Source organism: Lissotriton vulgaris, chromosome 1_1, assembly GCF_964263255.1.
Source record: "Lissotriton vulgaris chromosome 1_1, aLisVul1.2, whole genome shotgun sequence".
NCBI classification, from domain to species: Eukaryota; Metazoa; Chordata; class Amphibia; order Caudata; family Salamandridae; genus Lissotriton; species Lissotriton vulgaris.
The window spans coordinates 1,661,897,628-1,661,923,706 of NC_141685.1; positions in this window are offsets into that span (position 1 = coordinate 1,661,897,628).

Genomic DNA, 26,079 nt, shown 5'->3' on the forward strand with positions numbered 1-26,079 from the left:
CTGGAGGGTCCAAACAAACACCACGAATAACCTCACTGCAGACAACAAAAATGCCAGGTATGAGAGGGGGCTGAAAATAGATATAAAAAATGAACCCTAGCAAGCAACAAATTAGCCTAAAAATCCATTTATTCTCATTCCCAGAAAGTGAATATGTAATGAGGGCATGATCAGTAAACGGCCGACCTTCTGAAGATAAACAAACGTATTGAGAAGGTAAATGAAAATGTTTAAATATATGGTTTTGACACCCTGGGTGGGCTAGGCAGATAGCAAGAAAAATGGCTCAGCACACTTTAAGGTTCTTTATATATATATTTCAAATAAATGAACGGAGGGGAGGCATTAATACAGAGAACCCCGTAGATGAGTAAACCCCAGATGTAATGAATGATAGAATATGAATCCGGATAAAACAAGGAAGCTTTAAATCAATCTAGAGCCCAGACAATTATAAAGATGAAACCTGAAAGGTGGCAGCCATGATTAATTCAATGAATATCATTGTCTCCTTTAAACAGTGAGGATTGAAAACTCACGCAGAGGACTTACAAACTTAATAAAGGAAATAACTGAATGCACGGTGGGAACCACCCTCCAAATAATAAGGTAATTTCAATAAAATCAAACCAAGAAAATTTAGAATCTTAGAAAAACTCTTTGACTGACGAAAATGTCCTTTCAAATCCTAGAGGGGATGGAACAATCCCTGGAAATTTTTTTGAAATCGCCCATTGACAAAAGCGACTTCATAACATCACATTAAGGTATGTTTGATTTAAACTCTTGGCTCAAGTAGAAATACCAAGGAAAGGGTAACAAATTTTTTTTTAAATATAAAAAAAGTATTTCCATAAGGAATTGGGAGGAATGAAAACCCACAGATTACAGTCATGGTACCCAACCAAATTAGATCTTGAATAGTCTTGGGATTTACATTAAATCCATCATGAATGGTAGATACATGAGGGTTGTTGGATCAATAAATGAGGTTTAGTTTTGTACAATGGTAACAATGAGATTGCAAATATTACCATTTAGAGAAGGGATATCCTGTTATTAATCTGACAGAAGGAATTGGATAATGGAAATGAGAATGCAGGGACGATAATGTAAAATGTAGGAATGAGCGAATAATGAAAATAACCCTGTTTTTAACAAGAAGGATTTATATATTTCTTTGTTTTTAACTTTAGAGGTTTTAATTCTTGAAAAATTGTCCTGAAGAAGGTGAACATCCAAATCACAGAAACGCTATGAAATTCTTTGTATTGTTTTTTAAATCTTATGAAAATGTTTTTTTTAAAAATGTGAAATATTTTTACAAATGTTTTGTAATCAAAATACAGAATAAACTTTTGACAAATTTATAAAATAACATTGCCTGTCCCGACATTCTCTCTGATTGTTATTATGTTTTAGCAAGTTATTATTTGATGCATCTGGTAGAATATTGTAAATTTGTTGATCCTGTTATAACCTCAGACACAATTTAACGCATCACCATTCTAATGAGATAAAAATCCCAAAAAGACAGCATTTTGTCTTCATACATACATGAAAAGGGATCTCTCTTATTTTTCTTACTGTAACTAACCCCTCCCTTTTCATACAAGGGTTTCTCCTTTAAATTTTCTCATCTATACTCCCCTATGCCAGCCCCATCCCCCCTTTGGAGCTCGGCACCTTCCATCCCTCTATTATACGGAGGTGGTCTGTCTATCAACAACCTATTTATCAGACTCTCCTCTGTCTCGCTCTCATCATCCTCCTCTGGTGGTCTTTTGTCTCCTGCAACTTCTATCACTGGGTACAGTTTATCTACTTCAATAGTCTGCACTCTCCATTTTTTAGCTTCCTCATCCCATTTGGCGTCCTGCACTGCTCTTACCAATCGTCTCACTCTTTCTTGACGCCTGTTCTGGTTCCTGTCGTGCGCCGCCCTGATCCACGCATTAAGGGCTTCAAACTGTGTTGGTCTGGGCAGAGGTCTCATTGAGGTCATAATTGCTTTTAACTGGTGCAATACTTCTAATCTAAACGTTCCGTATTTTGGAAAAGTCAGTTCCTCGTTCCCCTCTGTAATCTTACTCCAATTAGAAATCCACAGTATGGTATGCAACTCAACATTCGTAGCCATATAATGAGCTGGTGTACCCTCTGGCGGGGCGTCTTCCCCGTAATAAGAGTTCCTTCTGTCTCTCTTAAAGATCGCTCTCAAGCATTTAAAACACTTCATGATCAAATCTACAAGTTTTCCTTAATTCCCTGCGTTTGTTTACTTCCTGATGACAATCCACCAATCCCAGCGCGGTTCTTGCTAACTGGCCTATCACAGCGCGGTTCTTGCCAACCGGCCTATCCCAGCGCGGCTCTTGCCAACCGGCCTATCCCAGCACGGCTCTCTCTGACGTCACTCGTCTCCGTCTCGCAGCAGTTCCCCTCCTTTCTCAGCCCGTTTCCCGGTCATGCATGCGTCCCATTCATACTCTGAAAAATGATTACTTCCGACCAAGCGATCACTTTTCTTGACTGCACGTCCACAGTCTAACTGTAATTGTCACCTCAACTGACGAAATGTCTTTCCGTAAGCGTCCAGACAATCGCCTTAACTGATAGGTTACTTACACACAGTAACTTCCGACCAGCGTCGGTTACTCATACACTCACTCTTGCATTCCCCCTATCACGGTCCTGCGGGCGATCAATGGTACCTCATGACCCCCTTCACAATGGTCGACAATTACTCTGGATGTCCGATACACCCGAACCACTTAAGTTCTTCTCTGAACTTAAGATTTTCACCAGGTTGCGCGCGCTCACAACCCTGCCTCAATCACACTACAGGCATTCAACTCCGCATGACATTACGACACAAATACAACACAGAACACCGCAATCTAACAACGCATGACCCTTATTATACTCACTCTCGACCGACTCTGCTGTTTTTCTCTCGCACCGTCAGCACCTTCTTCGGCAGGTGATTCTTCTGCTGGTCATCTCTCGATCTCTAGGGGCCTCGAGGTAATCTTAAACTAGTCTAGATCACCTTCCTCTAGAAGGCAACCATCCTAATCTGCTACCAACTGGGACGGCGGGATTTTTGATCTCTTATCTGATTACTCTAGATCTAAATCCCCACCTAGGTCGACTGAATCTTTGTTGCCTGTCATAGAGTAAAAAGCAATCCACTACCAGGTTAATCAAACCAATAATTGGCACGACTCTGAAGAACCACTTACCACGAATAAGTTTTAAAGTTTTATTATAAAGCCAAGGATAACTGGAGATACAAACATCTCAATATAAGGTTCAAAAGTTATACTGGCACCAAGACAAACATGAATTCTCTAAACGATCTCAGGCGACAGAAGAATATCACCAAAACTAATTCAAATATCAGCAAATTTGCAAGAATAGACACAAGTTGTAACTTAAGCGTCATTTACAAAAAGAGAAAATTCAGGTTAGACTGTCCCTACACTGGACTAAGTGACATCCCTACTTAGCAGAATTTTAACCTAGAAAGGTGTCAGCCGTGGTGACTTCCAAAGAAGTTCACTCACTTTCCCTTAGTCTCTAATGATGTCTGTGCATCGCAGTCATGCCCTCTCTGCCTACCCATCCGCTCTCTAAGGGTCCTCAGGCCATCTGCTCTAACTCCACCCCAGGGTGCTGTCCCTAATACAAAATCACAATTACAGTTGAAACGCCCCTCAGAGACGCCGCTCACGTACACCTCCCACGTGGTGTTGGTTCTGGCTTTTTCCATACTGATACTCCTCTGGGCTTCTTGTTAGCGTTGACCTTGCTTCCCAGGCTTCTTCTCGGCACGCCGATACCCCCCAGGAAATTCCTGAAGCCTCCTCCAGGCCTGTGCCTGTCTCCCAGGACAGAACTCTATTCATCACTCTCTTGATTGGAACCCCCTCACACCTGCAAACAGACACCCATGAATTGGGCCCCAAATTCCGACCTCCAGTTTATCTCTCAAGTCGTAAAACTTCGAACATGGTCGGCAATTTATGCTTAACGAGACCCGAATTTAACTAGCACATGCAGATCAAAGAAGCGACTTTATCTTTCCAGGCCTACTAAATTACTTGCAACAGGCCTGCACTCCGTGAACCTTTATTTCTTAAACTAAAACAAATTCTAACCTATTACACTCTGATTATATGAAACACTTCTACAAACATAATTTCTAACGTATGATCAATAATATTCTAAATAATAGTAATCCATCTTATGTGAAACTGTAAGATCACGTTTTCGTTCTTCATACATTTCCATGAGGCCTGCACATTTCTACGTTTGGCAGCATTATCCTCTTCTGCAACAGTCACATAACATGGAGTCTTAACAGCGTTCTAGCATTTCTAAACATTACTACATTAGCTTCACACTCTAAAATATGCATTCTACATTGATTAAACACTCGTGAGTATGTGCATTTCTATATTTTTCGACACTCTTAGGTGCTTTAACTAAATTTGTGCATCTTACATGTAAATATGGTGCACTTATACATTTTACTCAAATTTCGCTCTCTCACACGTGAAATCTCGACGTGAAGAAAGTTTGGCGATATTATCTTTTTACAAATCCACGCCATTGTGGCAAACTTTCTTCACGTCGAGATTTCACGTGTGTCACCTCTAATAGGTGCTTGCTCACAAGGATTCACTCTTACTCTCCAGTCTTTCTTCACGAACACGACACTATTGGTCTTTATTGGTATAGGAGACAGCCAAGCGAACTATGACATTTTAAGTAATCACGTTTTTTTTCTCTCTTCACATGGAGTCCCACCATACGAATTAATTTGTCAACATTTGAGTGCGGTTTATCGTCATTACACGAATGTTATATAAATAAAACAGACACTCTACGTTAATAGTGATGCGTTTTAAGAGGAATTTGTTGTTATTCCCAGCCCTGAAGAATCGCGTGAGCGATGAAACACGTGTCGGCTGGCTGCTGTATCATTATGATGGAAATAAAGAAGTGAAGATTTCAACATACACAAGACTTCTTCGTCTGTCTGCCACCTTACCTTGTGTTACTTTGCTCTAATCCTACGATCTAATTTTTACTTGTACTCCACATGTGTGTGCATAGGGTTGTTTTTTCTCTCTTCTTCAGCACCCTGTCTTGTAACTTTAACTTGTTGACTCTTCTGGCGAATTAGAATAACAAAAGCAGACAAAAATAAAGTGGCCGCCACTGCTTTACGGAGACATTTCTTCTGCTGGGCGATAAGAAAGAAGGGGGTCCCAGAGCATAAGGACAAATTTGAGAAAATATGCAAAATACTCTTTTATCCATTTGAGAACACAATGTTATTTAATCACATAGGGCCAGATGTAGGTAGCCCTTTACCGATCGGTAACGGCCGAAAATACCGATTTTTGGCCCTTACCGATCGGTAAACAGCCATCGAGATGTAGGGAACGAAAAACATAAAGAATCGGAGTGAAAACCGAATCGGAATGAGCACCGAATGGGAAAGAATCCGATACGTACATACCGAAAATCGGACATGTAACGAATCGGAAAAACAGCGATTCGGATGCAAAGACCGAATCGGTCCATGTACCGAATCGTTCGTGACACCGAATCGGAAAATCACCGAATCGGTCCATTGACCGAATCGTTAGTGACACCGAATCGGATAATCACCGAATCGGTCCATTGACCGATTCGTTAGTGACACCGAATCGGAAAATTACCGATTCGGTCCATGTACCGAATCGTTAGTGACACCGAATTGGTAAATCACCGATTCGGTCCATGTACCGATTCGGTAGAAAGACCGATTCGGACATGAGCCGAATCGGAAAACATGCCGATTCGTAGGAATCGCCGATCGGGAAATTCCCCGACTCCGACAGTTGGGGAGATGTAGGGAGGCACAGAAACACCGAAATCGGCTCAAAATCGGTAGAATCCACTCGGTATTTACCATGGATTGCAATCAGGTGGTAACCAACTCCAACCCATATAAACAGTCCCAAAATGCATTGCAACTTGCAGGATGGCAGCTTTCTATGTCATTGCGAGGCGGCTACGGCTACAGCAGGAAGGACAGAGGGAATGGCTAAGAAATGAACAGGTCTACAGACAGAGGATAACCCTGTTCATGCTCACAGAGGCAGAGATACTACAGAGATACAGGCTGGACTCTGACACCATACTTGAGCTCATCAGGGATCTCAAGCCATTCTTGGACCACCACACCCCAAGGGCACACGCCATCCCTGCGCACGTCCAGGTGCTATGCAGCCTACACCTGCTAGCGTCTGGCAGCTATCAAAGTGGTGTAGCAGCAGCAGGAGGGGTGAGCCAGAGCAGCCTGTCAAGGTTCTTCCACACATTCCTTGACGCCATGATAGACAGGATGGACCAATACATCTCTTTCCCTGCAACCCACGCAGAACTGCTACAAACCAAAGCTGACTTCTACCAGATGGCACAATTTCCCCAAATCATCGGTTGCATAGATGGCACGCACATTCCGATTTGCCCACCAGCGGACACCGAATGCATATACCGCAATCGCAAGTCTACACACACCATCAACGTGCAGGTGATCTGCAATGCAAAGTGCACCATCACAGACCTGGTAGCAAAATTTCCAGGGAGTACCCATGACTCCTATATTTTCCAACAGAGCGGCATATATGCACGGCTGATGGCTGGCGAATTTGGAGAAGGATACCTCCTAGGTGAGACACATCATGAGACCCCCATGACACATAGTAGGTAGGTGTAATACATGTATGCATGTGTCTAATGTGACCCCTTTCTCTTCCAGGCGACAGTGCATATGCCCTCCGCTCATTCATACTCACCCCCTACCTCAACCCCTCCACACCCAGCCAAAGGAGGTATAACCGGGCCCACATACGCACAAGGAATGTTGTCTAACGGACCTTTGGCATCTGGAAAAGTAGATTCAGATGCCTGCACAAGAGTGGAGGTGCAAGGCAGTATACCCCCATCACCTGCTGCAAGATCATAGCTGTATGTGCAATGTTACACAACCTTGCGGTAAAGAAGGGCACTGAGGTGGAGTTGTCTGACTACGAGGACCATGACGACGACGAAGCTGTGCCACTGACACAGCCAGCTGGGGTGTGTACGCCAAGTGATGGCAGATACAGACGTGAGGAGATCACTGAGAACTATTTCTGACTGAGTACAGATGCAAAGACAGCCAAATGTTGCTTGGAAAAAACAAATTTTAATAGTGTAGCACCACAGTTACAGCACTGATGTGCTACAAAAAATGGAGTATGGTAAATAAAATACAGTCCAAGGTACTGGTTGCCTCACCCGCCCTTGCCAGGCTATTTTTTTGCCCGCTTGCCAGACCCACTGGGGTGTCCCTCAGCCCCCTCTGAATGCCCAGCAGCATCAGCAGAGCGCCTGGTGCTCCTCCGTGGCTCAGACGCAGCGCTGGCCGGGCTGCTGCGGCTGCTGCTGTCCCCAGCATCACCCAGGTCCAGGGCCGGATTGGAGGCGGTGTTTGAAATTATCATGGCCTCCATGGCAGTGGTGATCCGGGCCATCCCCCTAGTAAGCTCAGCCGTATGCTGACTAAGGACGGATTCTTGGTTGGCGCTGCGATGGCACAGTTGTGCCGTCGCCGCTGCAAGGCGGCCCATGGCGCGGTTCAGAACCCGGGCATCCCGCCTGCGCACCAGCTCATGCTCCTCCTGTCTGCTTGCTGAGTGGGTGATGGCAGTGGTTAGCCTGCCTAACCCTGCTGCCACCTCCTTGTTCGATTCCACCACGGCCTGGAATCCCTTGACCAACTCTCCCATCTGCATGTTGTGCTGCAGGAGCTGGCGTTGGCAGGCCATAGTGGATCTGGCTTGTTGCCTCTGGATTTTCACCATTTGTCCCTCCAGGCCCAGGAATACACTGCCCTCCCGTGCTGGTGCAGCAGTGGTGGTGATGTTACGGCGCCGGGCACTGCTGCTTCCGGCCTGCTGAGTGGGCTGGGGTGCCACTGGTGGGGGGGTGATGCTGGGCGGTCCCTGAGCCCCTGCTCCCGGGACAGGTTGAACAGGTGGCAAGGCCACGGTTGTGGCAGGAGCTGGGGTAGGCGGAATGGTGTCCCTTGTAGGGGAGTTCTCTGGGGAGAACTGCAAGGGGGGTGTGCTGGGCATTACTGGGGAGTGCAGTGTATCGAAGTCAATGACCAGGACTCCCTCCATTCCTAGCCCTGGGGTGTCTCCTTCCTCCTCCTCCTCCTGGCCTGCCTGGCTGGTGCTCGGCCCTGCGACTGCAGTGTCGGACGGTGCTGCTCCCTCTGATGCTGTTCCGCCTGATGGTGCCCCTAGGTACAAAGAAGCATTTGTAAACTGAGTGCCGATGTATTACAGTCAGTACAATTATAGCATTCCACATGTCCTTGCATCTTCTTACACTCTGTCACACTGTTTCCTGTCTTGTGATTCTGCACTGCCATATTTAGCTAACTTCTGCTGACTACATGTACCATGATGCTTGTCTCTTGTATGTTGGTGACAGTACAGTGCTGGGGTTTGCCTATGCATTGTGTATAATGGGGAGGTGTCTGGTAGGGTGTGTCATGATGCGCATGCTTCTTACCTGTAGCTGTGGCTCTCGCAGAGCTGTCCAGGGTCCCGATTCCAACGACACTCTCCCTCTCAATAGTGCTGGAGACCAGTTCCTCCAGCTCGGTGAGGGGTGGCGCCGGGTTCCTGCCTCCTCCTGTGCCTCCAGCCTGCCTCTGTATCTCGGCCATCTTCCTCTTAGTGAGGCTGCGGATGTCATAGAACCTTTTTTTAAGTTCTTCGACAGACCTGGGGGTGACACCCGCAGCATTCACCTTCTGGGCGATGTCGGCCCAGATTCTCCTCTTGGTGCTGTCTGGCACGTTCAGGGACAGCTTGCCAAACAGCTGGCGGTGCACCCTCACCACCTCCTCGACCAGCACCTGAAGTTCGGTGGTGGTGAACTTGGGCTTCCTCTTCTGGGAGGACTTCTGGCTGTCTGACTGCTCTGCCATGTTCTCCAGTTCAGTTGGCAACCTCCTACTCCCACTGCTGCAAACTGTGAGTGTTGAGCTCAGGCTGGCTCTCCAGAAACTTCTTAATTAGCTGCACCTGCCAGTGTTGCCACTCCCTGTTTGGGTGGGGGAGGGGGGGCCACCTCATTGGCTGAATCGGCTTTTGCCGATTCGGCTTTTACCGAATCGGTAATATCCGATTCGGTAAAATCCGATTCGGTATTAACCGATTCGGTAAAAGCCGATTCGGTTCCTTCAATGCATTCCTATGGGCTTTTTCGCCATGGGTGTGTTTTCATGGCTACGAATCTATGATTGCCGAATCGGATTTTACCGATTCGGCTTGTACCGAATCGGTATTCGCCGAATCGGGAATATCCGATTCAGTGGTAGCCGATTCGGTACGTTCCGATTCGTTGTTAGCCGATTCGGTACTTTCCGATTCGGACCGAGCCGATTCGGAACGTACCGATTCTCATTACCGATGCCGACCGAATCGGTATTCATTCGTTTTTTTTTCCCTACATCTCGTTTTCCGATTTCAAAATACCGATTCGGCCCGCCTCGGTATTTTGAAATCGGAAAATCGCGTTTACCTACATCGGGCCCCTAGTGTTTAGAACATCTTACTGTACATTACATTTCTTAAGTACTTTTCAAATATTGTAGTGCCCAATGGTAGGATGGGGGAAAAGGTAGTGAAGTGGTTGGAAGTAGTGAAGATAAGGAATGTGACAGGGTCAAGCATACAATCTCGATATGCAAAGCATAATTACTACTGGCTTCACAAGGAAGCCAGATGAGAATACATCATATGTTACATTTGTTTACATAGCCATACTTCTATATTCACAGTTTCAAATCACACTTGTGTTAGAAGGTGGCGATGGGGTAGTGGTCTACGTTTCGACCCGAGGTTAGTAGGGTTGATCCCTTACAAAGCGGGTCTTCTTCAGGACAGGGGGGGGGGGTTTGGGCAAGCTTCCTAAAAGGAACAGATATAACACATAATTAGATGTTTCCTGTATAGGGATTCAAAATAGCTGATTTGGTAAGAGAGAGGTTATATCAAAAGCCATAGTGTGTGCCGTTCTTGATTATAAACATTGGCACAAGCTAAATCTTATTTTAATAAGGACCAAACAGGGAACAACCTATTTCGACACAGTATCAAAATAGCCATGTAAGGAGCCGATTAGGATGGCGGACGGACCTGCGTCCGTCCGCCACCCCCGAGGTGGAGGGACTGTCCGCAGGGGCAGCGGCGGTCCCTCCATGCAAATTAGGATGTGACCAACACCCTGGCGGTCACATCCTGGATCTTTAACCTTGCGGCGGGTGCTGCTTGAAGCAGCACCCGCCGCAAGGTTAAAAAAGCATGTATCACATTTACATGCACAAAGCGTCAGGCACCGCGCGGTGCCTGCCGCTTTGTGCATGTAAATGCAGGGGGGTACCATAGGTACCCCCCATGTGCACCACCCACCCTCCCTTCACCCTGGGGGCCTGCAACGGGCCCCAAAAGCAAAGACCGTATGCCTTTTCACAGCGGCAATGCCGCTGTGGAAAGGCATAGGACAGCCGGCATCATGATATGGCTGGCGGTGTCTCGCAGACACTGCCACCATATGTATGCACTGTTTTCCGCCGGTCGTGAAAGCGACCGGCGGTATAGCGGCGGACGGTCTTGCCATCCGCCGCGGACCCCCCAGCCATCCTAATGTGGCGGGGGTCTTTTCTGTGAGGATGGCGGACGGATTGCCTGGGCCGGCGGTGGCTACCGCCGGCCTGGCGGAGGCAATCCATCCGCCATCCTAATCGGCCCCTTAGTACGGAAGAGAAACTCACATGTGAAACGAAGCACGAAGGCGCTATGTAGATACGAGCGCTGTGATTCTGGGGGGAGGTAAACTCCTCTAAAAGTACAAAGGCCACATTTCAGAGAAGGGACTGGGGTGTCTAAAAACTGGAAAGATGAAAACAGAAAATTTGAAATTTACCTGAAGTCGTTAACCCCTTCGATGCTGATGACGAGCTCAGCTCGTCATCACCCACGGGTGGCGTGTGCCTATGACGAGCTTAGCTCGTCATGTATCGCGGTAATTTTAAAATTGCCGCACAGGGCAAAAATCGCCGCAGCAGCGATGCGGTTAAAATCAGGCTAGTTGTGGGAAAACGGTCAATCCTACCGCGTTGCCTATGAATGAAAAAAAGGAAGGGGAGGGGGGAAGGGTGGTTAAGTTGGAGTCCGGACAGCGTTTTCTAGCGTAACCCTAAAGAAACGTACCGAGCAGTCCGTGTCTGTCGGTTTACCTGATAATGGGGTTGAAGACCTCCGTCAAAGCTCCAAACTGCCGGTGTGTCAGCTCCGATACGAGTGACCCGGTGAATGCGGAAGCTAAATCTCAGGATGCCTTACTACCTCACCGACAGACACGGACTACTCTGTACGTTTCTTTAGGGCGACGCCAGAAAACGCAAGTTTTTTAGTATTTTTAAGCACCTGCTGCCGCGTTCGTTTCCTCCAGGAATTTCCAGCCAACAAATACATGTCAGGATAACTCCTGTGATTAATGTTCTTCCTGAAGAAGATTTGGAGTTGTTTTGTTTAATTGGGGGGGTTGGCTCACAATAAATAAAGTAGCTCAGAGGGTTAATACGCCTGTTGCAGACAACCAGTACCGAGCAGATTACAGAGTGCATAGAATTAAATATGTGAGTGGGTTACTGCTTTTAAAACAGACATAATTTTGTTACTTGTAATTTATAAATTTGAATCCTATATTAGGGTTTTAATTTATATAACTTGCAAGTAACAAAATGATGTCTCTTTTAAAAGCAGTAAACCACTGACCTATTTACATTCTATGCACTTTATAATTGTACTGAACTATTAACTTTTACCAAAGAACTGCATGCAGGCTTCAATGTATATATTTGAGAAAAGAGCAATGTTGCAAAAAGTATTAAACTGGGCAGAAATCTATTCTCATTATTAAAGAGAACCCCCAACTATGGTGTTTCTTTTTAAATGATGAGTATGTGCTTCTCTAGACCACGCACTATTAAACTGCACTGCCTATCAGTGTTGATGACGTGTGAATCCTGCCCCTTGGAGTCCTCTGTCTTATGTAACATTTCCTATATGCTGAGTTACACATGTATGAATTATTGTGTCTGTTTAATGTGTGCCTGATGCAAAGTGCTCTGACACCCTACACTGGTGAGTGGCGCTATATATGCATCTGAGCGAGAGTGCTATATATGCATCTGAGAGAGACTGGTTATGGAGACTTGGGTACTGTCAAAGCGTGGTGTCGAGGGAATCCGTGGTGGAGGTGGTCACTGGGGGGCGCCAACCAACATTGTCTCACTGGGCGCCACCAGCTCTAAAGACGGCCCTGGTGAGTCTGCTGCTCTGAAAGGAACATTGACGCTTCTTCTGGAAAGGCATTCCAAGATCAGAGGATTTTTCCTTTATCGAGTGTTTGGTCAGAGTTTATTGACGTGTATTCATACTCTGTAGGTCAGGTTTCCCATCTGGAAGAGCTACAGAATGCTCCTGGGCACAGCCTGAAAACCATTTCGTACAGAGATGTTATTGGAGCCCTGGCACATATAACACCTTCAACGATGACATTCTCAGCCCAGGTTCTTGAAGAAGGAATCGGCGGTCCTGTGATATGAAAGATTCTGTCCATTCTTTCAGCTGGGCCCAAGGTGTACCGCATCTGACATATGCATCATCCCTCGTGACAATATTTCTTATTTTCTTCCTTAATGTACACTCAGCCTCTTGCAATCTTGAGTCAAGTGCTTGACTTTGGATACCACGTGTTACTTTGATTTTATATATTTTTGTAGAGTGCATGTTTACCAACCTAGGCATCTAGGCTCTTTGGAACGAGAGGACAATAAAAGCATAAGAGTACAATTAGGAATGTCGGAATGCCTACACACTAACTAAAACAATGGAATTCACAAAGATGTTGCCTGGAAACGTGTAGCTGTAACCATTTCCCAGATTTTCTTTCGGAAACTTTTGTATATTCCATAAAGTCATAAATCTGCATCCCTGTAAAGCCACAGACCTCTGGGTGCAGGTTCACAACTTTATCTCAGAATTGAACCCCAGCAGTCTTGTGGCGTCAGAGGACAGCTCCCACCCTCGCTGCTTTTTCTGGAGAGCGTGCCTCAAACGAACGCTAATGTCACCAAAAGGATCTTTTTGTTTAAAAATGTGTTCGTCGACTGTAGAAGTGGTTTCACACCTTCTCTCTGGGTTTGATGCAGCGTGAAACACATAATTTTCCATTCCTGGTGAGGTGGCCCTCAGATGTTCTCATTTGGTCATGAAAGCACCCTTACAAACACTGACAACCATATATTCTGCTGTGCTCGGCTGCTGCTGTAAGGAGATGGCATGCTATGTAGAGTAAATTCCGACTCATAATTAGAGGTAAAGCAGGGTGTGGTTGTGTTATGCGAGAAACTGTCTGTTGACTGTTGCTTTCATTAATGTTGCTTGCTGCGTTGAGCCTTCACATAAACGGAGGTAACGTGGCGTGGAATGCAGAAGTGGAATTGGTGGTTTTGAAATTGTCTGAGTGAATGCTTGTGTCTTCTTTGTTATTCAAGTTTACTTCAGCGCCACATTATTGCAACTGCGTCTGCTATTTTCCTTGACCTAGTTATAGCAGAAGGGAAAGTCTGTCTTCGAAGAAATATTCTGGCATGACCTGAGCTAGCTTCAGCGAGTCTTTCACACATTGTCCTAGAACTATTTATTGCACGTGGCACTTCCGGCCTCTGATGAAAAGCGAGCAATGCCTCCGTGCTGGGTTCTTGAGGCTGAGAGATGCCGCTAGCACCTGTCCGCTGCCTTATACAGACCCACGCATGCGCCATGCGTCCACTGTGCCCCTCAGAAACACCTATTAACCCTTCACGCCGCCGAGCACTTGATGCTCGATGATACAAGCAGTGATTCGAGGAGGTCTCCCAGGGACTGTGCCCAAATGTGTTAGAAACCAGCAGCAGAAGCTATGGGAAATACAACAGAGATTCTTCTCAAGCAGGCCGTGCTTTACTTTTACCATGATATTAGAAAAAAGAAATGTGACATAATTTGGAGAAGGGCACATCTGACCGGAGGGGGCCTAAAAAAACAAACGGAGGAAGCACTGACAAAAGTGTCCATCATTAATTTAAGACAAAAATAGAGGTGAAGGTTCTAGATGTGATTGTCAGGATGAGCCAATCGGGTGCATATAGGAGCTGCACAGTACTTGGAAGAAATCAGGAACGTGCAAGACAGAACAGAAAGAGAGCAGGACAGAGAGTGAAACATCAAGACAGTATAAAGAGTCCCACCTTTCCATTTAACTGCTTTTGGAAGGGACAATAGCCCCTTCCAAATCACTGGAATGTGTTGTTTCAGGTTTGTCTCATTAAGAAATCCATTCTGCCAGTGAGTTCTAATAAGAAGCAGAATCATTTTCATCTTTTAGCCCTTGTGCGAATGTCCAGTTGTTTATTCTGTTTATGAACACTTACAAGTAAGGGCACTTATTGGGAGATTAAGTGATTTCCCAAGGGTCACACGGTTTAGATGAAAAGGTACACTATAAATAGTATTCAGGCCTGATGGGATCACAGTGAGAGGAGTAATCATTAGACCAGGGGCCTAATTCAAAAAGGTAAATTTACACTGTTGTGCAAGTTTACTTTTTTCCAGTATTCCCAAACTATGATTTTTAACAGTAACTTTACGACTGCAGAGATTCCGCAGTCAGGCAGAGAACTCGGCACACAGAAAATAGGCCTGCCCTATCTTCTTAGTTTGTGAATACCGAAAAAGAGTAAACTTACACATAAGAGTAAGTTTACTTTTGTGAATCAGGCCTCAGATGTTTTTGATTTTTCAATCATAAATCTTGTACACACCATTATAATTTGTTTTAGCTACGGCTAAAACAAAGAAAACTACTCAACTAAAGCTTAGTGAACTATACATGGTCAAACTCCAGCAAAAAGTTAATGAGTGGTAGGATAGGTAGTTGGCTCATGAACTGTTAATGCATTGTGGTGTAGTGTTCATTAAAAAGGTGTGTCTTAAACTCTTTCTTAAATTGGACGAACGTTGGTGTTGTCCTAATGGATACAAGCACGTTGTTCCAAGATGGAAAAGGCCTGCTGCTTTGTATTACATTGTGTACACACCTTACACTGCAATCTGATTGTGTCCCGACTTCACATATGCAGAGAACAATTAGAGATGGAGAGTTTGTCTGCAAGCTAGGCATGGGAGCTGGATGTGATGGCTTTGTAAATTATGCTCTTGGTTTTGAAGATGGTTTGGGCAGGCAAGGGACCAAATGGAGTAGGATAGGGGTGATGTGATTATATTTCTTCAGGGCATGGATGAGATATGCTGAGGTCTGTAGCATAAGGAACTGGTGTGGAATCTGGGAGGCCATGGAGTAGGCGGTTACCACCATCCAGCTGCAGAGTATGAGGGCTGTTGAAGGATTTTTAAAGTTGTTTTCTGAAAGAAAGGTCTTCTTATACAAAATAATGGTACTAGGCAGCACTTTGACATATATCACTTGAAGCAAGGGTGCCTGGAAAGTAATAAAACCTCCACCCATTGAGGTGCAATGTTGTGCCTCCTTGCTTTTGAACCAAATGAAACTGTTTTGATGTGTTTTTGATGGTTATGTCTTATGTCGTTCTCTTAGCCTGTTTTGCAAATGAAATGGTACTCATGTGACTCTGTTTTCTCTCTCATGGAAAATAATCAAGTGTTAAGTGTATTAAGGGTTGTATATAGTAGGAAGGACCCCAGGACACCAGTGACAAATGACCTCAGTCATCACAGTTGGGACCCACTAGCCATCTGCTTTGTGGCCCTTCTGAACTGGGTTTCACTAGGGGCATACGTACGCAGACCCACCCCCCCAAACACTCTCTAACTACTTGGTACTCCCCTCCTCTCCAGACGGAAAAGAGCCTATGTAAAAAATTGGAACGGAAATGGCGATACTTACATAATGCACAGGACAAATAGAGATTCAAAGCCGCACTGTCTTCCTATCATAAGAACTTAAAGTGAGCACGGAAATTGCAAATCGCAAATCAACTCGAACAGGCTGGGAACAACTCTAGGACCCTTTATCAGATCCTGAAGACCTTCACTAACCCTAAGGCTTGTGATACTGCAGAGACTCCCTCACAGTCGCTGTTGCGATAATGTAGCGTGCTTTCTAACCCAGGAAATCAACGCTATTTACCATAAAATTATCTCATCCAACATAATTCCTAATAATCCCACTACAGAAATCCATGTAACCTCCATCAACATTGTGCAGTTGCACTTTTTTCCTTCACTTACCCCGGAAGAGCTAGATTCTCTTCTAACCAAAGTTAAATCTGGGTCTTCCCTAGATATAATCCCCGCAAAGATCTCCTCCCGACTAGCTAAACAGCTAGCCACACCCATTTGCACCATCCTCAACAGTTCTTTTAGGGTTGGCAGACTCCCTCCCAAATGGAAAGCCGCAGAAGTTGTTCCTATTCTTAAAAACCTTAAAGTCCCCACTATCGAGCTGTCCAATTATTGCCCCATTTCTATGCTCCCCCTTCAGAGTAAGCTCCTTGGAAAACACATAAACAGGCGCTTGTCTGATTTGATTGAAACCTCACACTGCCTGGATGTCGCCCAGTCAGGCTTCCGGGCCAATCACAGTACGAAGTCCGCCCTGATAGAGGTAACTGATAACATCAGTATGGCCCTGGACAAGGGTCAGGCAGCACTTTTAGTGCTGTTTGACCTATCTGCGGCGTTTGACACCATCTCTCACCAAATCCTACTGGAGAGACGTCAGGACATTGTGGTTCAAGGGGTTGCACTGAAATGGACAACAGACTTTCTAACAGATAGAACCCAGAAAGTCACTTTGAGCACTTTTAGATCTAAAACCACCAAAGTTGCCTAGGGAGTACAGCAGGGCTCCTGTTTGAGCACTACCCTCTTTAACATTTATGTTACTCCCTTGGCTAAACTAATGAGGACCCTAGGATTTAGTCCCATCTCCTACGCGGACGACACTCGGCTCCTACTCACCTTTGATTAGTCCAGTCCTAACATACAACTCATCTTTTCGGAGGACATGAAGACCATTTCCGCCTGGATGAGGGCTAACTTCCTTCAACTGAATGCCAAAAAAGATCATGTTGTTTGGAGGTGCAGCTATAAGCTGGACTCCTGTTTGGTGGCAGGAGAAGCTGGGTTCTGCTCCCACTCCAAAAGCAGTGGTCAAGAACCTAGGAATGCGTATTGACCAGAATCCTACGCTCATAGTAAATGCCACTACCACCGCTGGTACCTGCTTTCATACACTCAGCTTCCTCAGCAGAGTAGTACCTTTGTTACCACCCCCAGGAGAAAAACACTGATGCAAGCTCTGGTGTTAAGCCGTCTGAACTACTGCAATGCACTTTTGGCTTCGGCCAATGAGGCTTCCTTAAACAAGTTGCAAATGGTCCAGAATACGGCAGCCCGACGTAGCAACTGCCCCTCCCAGAACGTCCTCCATACCTCTTCTTAACAAACTGATCTGGCTCAATGTGAGAAAGCAGTTGGAATTCAAGATCTGCTGCACTGTTTTTAAAGCCCTTAATGGCCTGGGGCCTTCCTATGACAAACTGCCAAAAAATACCCCCTCTTGGCCCCTCCGATCAGGATCCAAGCTCCTCATTTGCACCCGAGAATTAAAAAGGCTCCCATGGGTGGCAAAGCATTTACTTACCTTGCCCCGACTCTCTGGAATAAACTCCCCCACCAACTACGCGACTGCCAGAGTCTTCCACATTTCAGGAAACTGTTAAAAACCCATCTCTTCTGAGGCCCACTCGTTTGGCTGTAGCATGATGTCCCAGCGTGGAGATACCCCTTGTGGGGTGATTCGGGCACTATATAGATTAATAAATATCAAATAAGATGAGCAAAAAGCCTATTCTTTCCAGGGCTGTTGGGGAATGAGTGAATGTGGAGCTCAACCACATGAACGTTTGGGGAAAAGGGTGGGGGTGCAAAATTGTACTTTTGCAGTGTAATTTACTTACATTAGACCAATTGATGAAATTCTATGTGTGCCAGTCAGAGTTAACAAGTTCCTTACTGGAGTTGGGTAATCCAACATTGTAATGTTGATGTGTGGGTTTCCCTGGGATATGACAATTATGATAATGGTGCAATTTTAAAGGGTCTCTGTTAGAGACGCTGCTTTGTTTCCTCCTACGCGACAGCTACTCAAGCTGATGACATTGCAGGCAATGTAACCCACTGCTGAGTAAGGTCTGCATCCCAGAAGAGGATCCCTTCCCTCAGATACTTTAATATTATTGTCTACATAACTCACAGTATCTCTGAGAATACCTGTTGATTTATTGTTGGAATTTGAATCCATATTATTATTTATTGCCCACCATTAATATGGGTGGGCAATAAAACCATATCTTTTTTGCTAGACAGATTCAGAATTTGCACTGTAAACTTTTGGACTGCTTTTCCATCACATGGTTTCTATTTTTTCCATCTACCTTTGTGTCCCTGTGATGATAAATCACCATAAACTACTTTACATTTTATGTTTTTATGTAGGTTTTACTTGCTGTTGAAGAAACTTCATTTATTACCCATTCTTAGGGAGGCAAACATTCGCTACTGTAGAGCGGCTTTCACTTATCTGCAAACTTTGCCCACCATTAAGATCTGAATTCTTGCTGCTGTATACATTAAATGTGCCATAAAGCAGAGGGCCACTGTTCTTGTGTGATGTTTTACCGACTTTTTAATTGTCTGCATGTTCTTTTTTATGGTTATTTATTATTGGATCACTGTATACTGATGTTGTGCTTGTATATATGTCTTGTGATTGCCTTTATACTTTTATGGTCTAACTAGACCGAATAAAGTTATTTAAACTAAGCTAAATCCAAATTAAGGTAAGGCTCCAACACGCTTTGAACTGCCTTTTAGGGGGAGGGTGATCATTATCCACATTCCTTCCCTCTCACATCAGGCAAGCAGGATCTAAGCTCTTTAGGCAGATCCTCAGCTCTCTCAACAGAAAGTGCAAACTTCAGGTGATGTCCCCTAACCTAAGAGAAACTGGATGTCAGGTATACACAAGTCATGGTTACTCAGCAGCTTCAAGTACTTTGTGAAGCACTTCCTTCCTTGATCGAGACAAAATTTAGGAATAGAACAAGGTGTGGTAGTTTGGATTCCAGTTTTATACATGTTTATACGCATTCTTCAGGCAGGAGTTGTTCACTTTTTAAGGCCTCAGAACTGGTTTGATTTGGTTCTCTTTCAAATGTCATTGTCCAGACTGCTCTCCAGGCACAGTGTTTGTGGATGATGTCTACCACAGCAGGTAGCAACAGGGCTGTCTCAGATCAAGCGTACTACAATCCGGGAAACAATGAAGCCTGAGATTTCTGCACCTTGATGTCACCAGCCTTTATGAAATAGTAGTTAGAGACAGGTAAAGGGCCAGGCACTAGCTGGAAATTTAATGATGTTGAACAGCAAAAACTGCAGTCCCACCTCTCACCCTTACCATCCACCAAATGACAGGAGTCGGGAAGAACTAATCAGCAGTCCTTTGCTGCCAAGGTCCTCGCGGAATTTCTAAAGGTAGCCCTGTTCTCATCCTCCTCCTTTTAGTTTCTGAGTCTCCACCCACAGAAATGCAAGCAATACTCTTTCACTGTCTGGGGAAGCCATTATCACCCCCAGTCTTGATTCATGCTGAATCAGGAGCATCCAAAATGGATCTCACTGGCCCCAGTACCCAGGCTCATGCATCACATATACTCCTCCTATTTTCGTTCACAGCTTCCGGGACTCACAGCGCTCAGCGTTGGGTTTGTTCTCCCTGCGGCTGAACCACGCCGCTCTTAAATTGCACACAAACCTCCTTGGCAGAAGGATTCACGGGACGAACTCACGTACTTAAAGGGTTTTACTCTTTTTTATTCAATTTTTTAGCCTTCAGATAGTAAAATTGCAGCAAAAGACAAACACTGATCCACGCGTTTCGGGAGCATCTCTCCCTTGCTCACGATCACCTGATCACAGGAAGTTAGTAATTTTAAAGTTACAGTGTAACCATTGCCGCTCGAAGTGCATATTGTCTCTAGGCATTCTGGAGGTTGTAGTTTTAGTTCAAATCATATATTATTTTTCGACTATTCAACATAATCACATCTTATTTTTCAGTTCATTTGCGCTATATTTATAATATTTACATGAAAATATGTGCATTTTTTTCATTGTCCAACAATTCCCAATTGTTGTAGTTTTTTGATTCCAGCATGTTCTTTTCCCTTTGGTGGGAAGTGATCCTGTAGTACTTAATATTAAATCATCAATCTTCTCTGTCAAGTTTTTTCTCCGCTGAAAAGTTTTTTTTCTTTTTTTTTCCTTTTTTTCCTCTTTTGTGTGTCATGAGAATTGTTTTGTTGGATCCATTTCACATTGTAAATTTTAACCTGTTTTTTCTTTGTTTTTTTTTTTTCCTTAATGTTTTTAGTCTGAGTTTTGGACGGTGCGAGTTACTTCATTACTCCTTTTCTTAATTCAAAGATGTATATAAAGTTCTTCCGACTGGTTGAGGCCATATGGGTGCATTGTCCTTAACTTGATGATGTATTTTGATTCCTTCCGGCGAAGTTCCCTCTCTCTGTCTCCACCTCTTTTCATTTGTGGGACTGTGTCTATTCCAAAGAATGTTAGTTGTTTCCAGTCCCCTTGGTGCTGCTGTTCCATATGTTTTGCGATAGCGCTGGCCCGGTCTTTATGTACCGTTGCTCTTACGTGTTCCAACACTCGCTTTTTTAGCTCACAAATTGTACTGCCCACGTACTGCATTGGGCACGGGCACTCAACTATGTATACGACATATTGTGTCTTACACGTTATTAGTTGTCTGATCTCCCACGATTTTCCATTTTGCAGTTGGAACATTTTTGTTTGTTTCGCTATCTGGCACACCTTACACATGTGGCATTTCACAAATCCTTTTGTTTTAAGCCAATCACCTTCTTTTTTCTTTGGCTTAAAGTGGCTATGGATGAGATGGTCCTTCAGATTCCTGGACCGTCTATATGTGTATACTCATACTACCCAACATATGACACACATGTAATACATGCACGCACTCACTCAACATACACATGGGATGTCAGGGCAAGGTTCTGGATTTCACATAACAATAGAACTTTACACAAGAGCTGTCAGTAGATCACATGCCTGCTGGCACAGACAAAATGGTGTAGTGGTACTATAATTCACGAAAACATACCACTAATTTATGTCATGTACCCAGGGCATGAGCAATACTCCACGGCCCACCATGAATGCACACTTGTTGCACCCAATCAGGTCACAGGAAAGGCCCTGGACCCACATTTTCAGGGACACAGCTCTGTGTGCATGCTAGATGATCATGATGCTAATGCCAAAACAAAAAGCCAGGATGCCAATTTTAACATGCAGATTCACAATCAGTGCCAGTTTTACGGAGGGATTGTGTTTCCCTTGTGTGTGGCAAGGGCAGTACAAGCCTTAAGTGAGATTTACTATGTCATGCAGAACAACCTTGCATGGCTGTGCATGTCATTGTAAATCTAGAGTAATGCAGAGCAGTGTAAGTTGTCTTGCATTATTCTGCCCTGGGGAGGCAATCCTTGGGAGGAGTTTGGATGTTCCGATGCATCTACCCATGGATTTTGGCACTTTCCCAGATTTGCAATCAGTATTTAACCCGAGAATGTGTCAAAAAGGTACGCCTTTTCAAGGGTGGCTGGAGGAGGCAGACACTGGGGTCTGATGCAGGTGACCCGGTGGGCATCATTTTCCCCCCCTATTCAATGTGGGGGTACGTTGCCCTCACACACCCAGATTGGTGTCATACTTCATCATAGGGCTGCTCCTTGTCAGGCCGGCGCTGCAACCCTACACCCACATCTTCACTTGCACTCATCTTTACAGCTAAGATCAGAAGATCTCCGACAAAGAGCCCTCACTGAGGAGCCCTGCAGAACCAGGCCGATGATGAAGCATGACACCCATCTGGGTGTGTGAGGGCATTCAGGTCTGATCACTTGGATCCACCCTGATCCCTCTGGTCAACCCTCTAGTCCCGACCAACAACTTTATACCTTAATCCCTTTGAGGAACAGCACTATCTCTCTCTTTACATAGTTCATGTAAGGAGCACGGGTGCTGGACTTAATTAACCCACTCCTTGTCCCTCCCTTGCTTTATCCAATTGCATAATATCATGTATAGCACCATGGGTAAATAGAACATCTGGAATGTAAGCAACATGAATTGATCTGTGAAGCCGCTGGGAATTCTATAATGGCAGCTGAAATTATGGGAGGAGACCCTGGTCTGCTTGAGGAGTGATTAGGATCATCTTAAATCCTCACCTTTCCCTAAATAAATCTTTGTGAGACCAATTCAAAACAAAAACAATTGTTACACTCCTGGCAAAAAATTGAAAAGGGAGGTGATTGATATACTGACCCACAGGGGATGTTTCTCGCGTCACACTTAAATCACACTCTAATCGTTGCACAGTGGTGCCATCAGCTAAAAGTCCTTTCTTGAGTCTTGGATTTGTAGAAGGGAGAACATTTTAGGGTATGGCATTAACTTAGTGATGGATGGGCCACAGAACTGAACCATAGAGAGATCAGAGTCTGCTGAGATGTTATCACCCAAGTATAAGGACTGTTGATATGGATTGCACATTGAACACTAAAATAAGGTGGCCAGCAAATTATTTTGTTAGTATATGTTAAATGTATAGTATTGAAGGACAAAACAGGGATAGGCTCACACACTTAGGGCCTGATTTAAAGTTACAAACGTGACGGAGTATCCTGGCTGCCATATTGCAAGTGTCACAGGACATAATGCACTTGTAATACGGCTGACGTGATAACAATCACGTTTATGATGGAATATCACTTCCACCAAAGTCTAAATCATGCCCTTATTTCATACTGTAAGGGTAATGATATGATTATTCATATAGAAAAAATTAAGGTTGTTATTTATAGAAGAAAAGTTCAGAAAAAAATAAGTTTGAATGGCTGTCATGTTACATAAGTCTGTAAATGTTGTCCTAGGTTGTCCAAGGATTGCTGGTGCCAAGCCCACCATTTAGCATCACTTACATTGAAAGACCCTTCTCTCAATTTTACCTTAGGCAGCACGAATAACTAATACTGAGTGGGATCCAATTCTCTGGCTTGTAGTGCAGCACTTCATCGTAGGCCCATGATGAAGCATGTCTCAAAAGAGGGATGGAGGTTTTTCCGTTCATATCTTTATTATGCTTGTGTCAGGAAAATAATCTAGATTGAATTGATCTATTATTCTTATCCATTACCACTCATGTTTTAGTTATTAATAACAAGAGTTTGCGTCTGTACTTGTGTACATTCACTCCCAAAAAAGTGCATTTCAGTGACAGGGCTCAAGGGCCAACCTTTCCTTTAATTTACTGTTTTTACCAAACGCTTGTATCTACTGAGTCCTATATGTTTGCAAAGTTTTTGAAAGGGCCTAGCAGCGAGCTCCTCATGTACTGCCACTGGTCTCTCACTTCCTTCGCGACCCTTCAACTGCGCCGCATCCAGCGCAGTCACTTGTGCTAAAGGCTGTCATTTTAATATGCTTTTTCCGATACCTTATTATTACTGGGAATCATCCTTTACTACGAAACTTTTTCCACGCAGTACCTTTACAACGCAGGAATTACAACACAAGTCGTTACAACGACTTGCGCTGGAGGGCGCTGTAGGATAGGGAATAGTTTAATTTACTATCCAAAACCTTCCCCACTATCCACGGGGACTGGAGTTGGAATAGTAAATTAAACTATTCACTATCCAGCGCCCCCCAACGCAAGTCGTTGTACCGACTTGCGTTGTAAAGGCATGCGTGGAAAAAGCATGCGTTGTCACGACATACATCCATTATTACCTTACCATTCAACAATGGTCGCTGACTATTCTAGTATTGTAAACCAATGATAAAGTATTGAAAAGACCACACACAGATTCAAATAGTTCCCCTGTGTGCGCATGCATGTATGATCATTTTTAATTGTGTTTGGTACATTTTAACATTCTTTATTGCTCCAAGATGGCCAACACTTTGAGGTCGACTTGCGAAAAAGTCACACAGTGCAGAGCAGCAAGTCACCTTGCAGGGAAAGGGAAGGAATGTGCCGTTTTTAAGGCAATACGGCACATTCCTACCTTTTCCCCAGCAATGGTTCCCTTTTTCAGCCTTTCTGCACAAAAACAATCCTGAGAGGCATATTTCTCTATGTGTGTTGCAAAATGCAGCACACATGGAAAGATAAAGTAACGGGGAGGAATAAAGATGTTTCACCTTGTTACGACTCACCTGGTAAAACGTATCTTTTGACGCATTCCCAGGTCTACCAATTCTGCTAAATCTGTGAATACCTTAAAAACCATTGAAGTAGCTTGGGAACAACCACGCAACGTCCATGGAACACCTTCCCAGGGTAGAGTAAGTCAACGCAGCAATTTGCGCTGCATTGCCTTACTCCAGATTTATGGTGCCACTCAGGGCCACGCAAAGGTATTTAACACCATGCGCGCTACGCGTTTTCCCGCTGTGCGCTGACTTTTGCGAAAACCCGCGGTTCATGACGAGCTCAGCTCGTCATGAGCGTACGACAGGTGTAACTCATGACGAGCTGAGCTCGTCATGAGCGTAGAAGGGGTTAAGGATTGCGTCGGGCATGTACCACATTGCGTAGTGCAAACGCAAACCATCTCCTGAATAGCTCACATCTCGTAAATTAACGCATCAGCTATCTTTGAACAGTAAAATCATGTTAAAACATGCAAAATTAATTCAAAGGTGGTCACTCAAGCGTGTGCACACTTAGCTGACTATATTTCAATGCTTCTTCCCCATATTTGATCCAACTTTATTGTTTCAACATGGCCAAAGCGTTGGCCATTTTGAAACTATGACAAAGCCTGCGGTGTTTGCAGCTTCTTCTCTCCCACAGTCGGGTACTAAAGGGCTAAATTGGCGCAGCTAAATATCATCTTGAAAGCAAAGGATTCCTTTGAATATCACAGGAGGGAATTGCGCAACCTCCGTGCATGCACTTCAGTCCAGCACAGAGCTCATGTCCTGACTCGGAAATTATGTAAAAAGAGCTACTTTTAGAGTCCTACCAGAGTTATTGGTGCTTTTCTGTCAACCCAACTCTGATCGAAATAGGAAATGAAGTCTAAAACGTGCATAAGGGCTTCACACGAAATCAACGAGGAGACGCCAAAGACCAACACGGTTGCACAGATGTATTGTTTTGTTTTGCAGAGGAACATTGGTGTCTGCTGAAATGTGACAATTTTGCATTTGGGAGAGAATTGGCAATGTATAATTTTTAAGAATTTTTTAGCCCATACCAAAAAAGGAATTCCATGCATACGTTTTGTGCAATAATTTACATGCTGGCGAAGAAAGGGTCGCAAAAAGGAAATGTGAAGTGAGAAAACCATAATTGATTGTGATCAATATATTGGCCGGCAAAATTATTCATATGATGTCTTTTATTTATTTTATGTAGCATGACTGTTCGACTGAGACTCATTTTTAAAACGAAACGAAAATTAAATCTGCAAAGAAGTAGGTGTGGAATTGATGTGGGTATGTTCAGTGTTGTTTTACAAAGGAGGGCCTGATGGAACTTCACTCTGTGCACAGGGTCTTTGGGAGGGGACAAGGAGGGACCCACTGACGGATGACGTCAACACACTTTGGGGCGCTCATCGCCATCTAGAAGGAGCGTTGGCAAAGGGATTGTTCTATCTCTACATCGGGATGCTGAGGAAGCAGTCCGACCAGACGCACAATCTTAAAGAGGTAGCCTTGCAGGCCACCAAAGAGTTGTTGA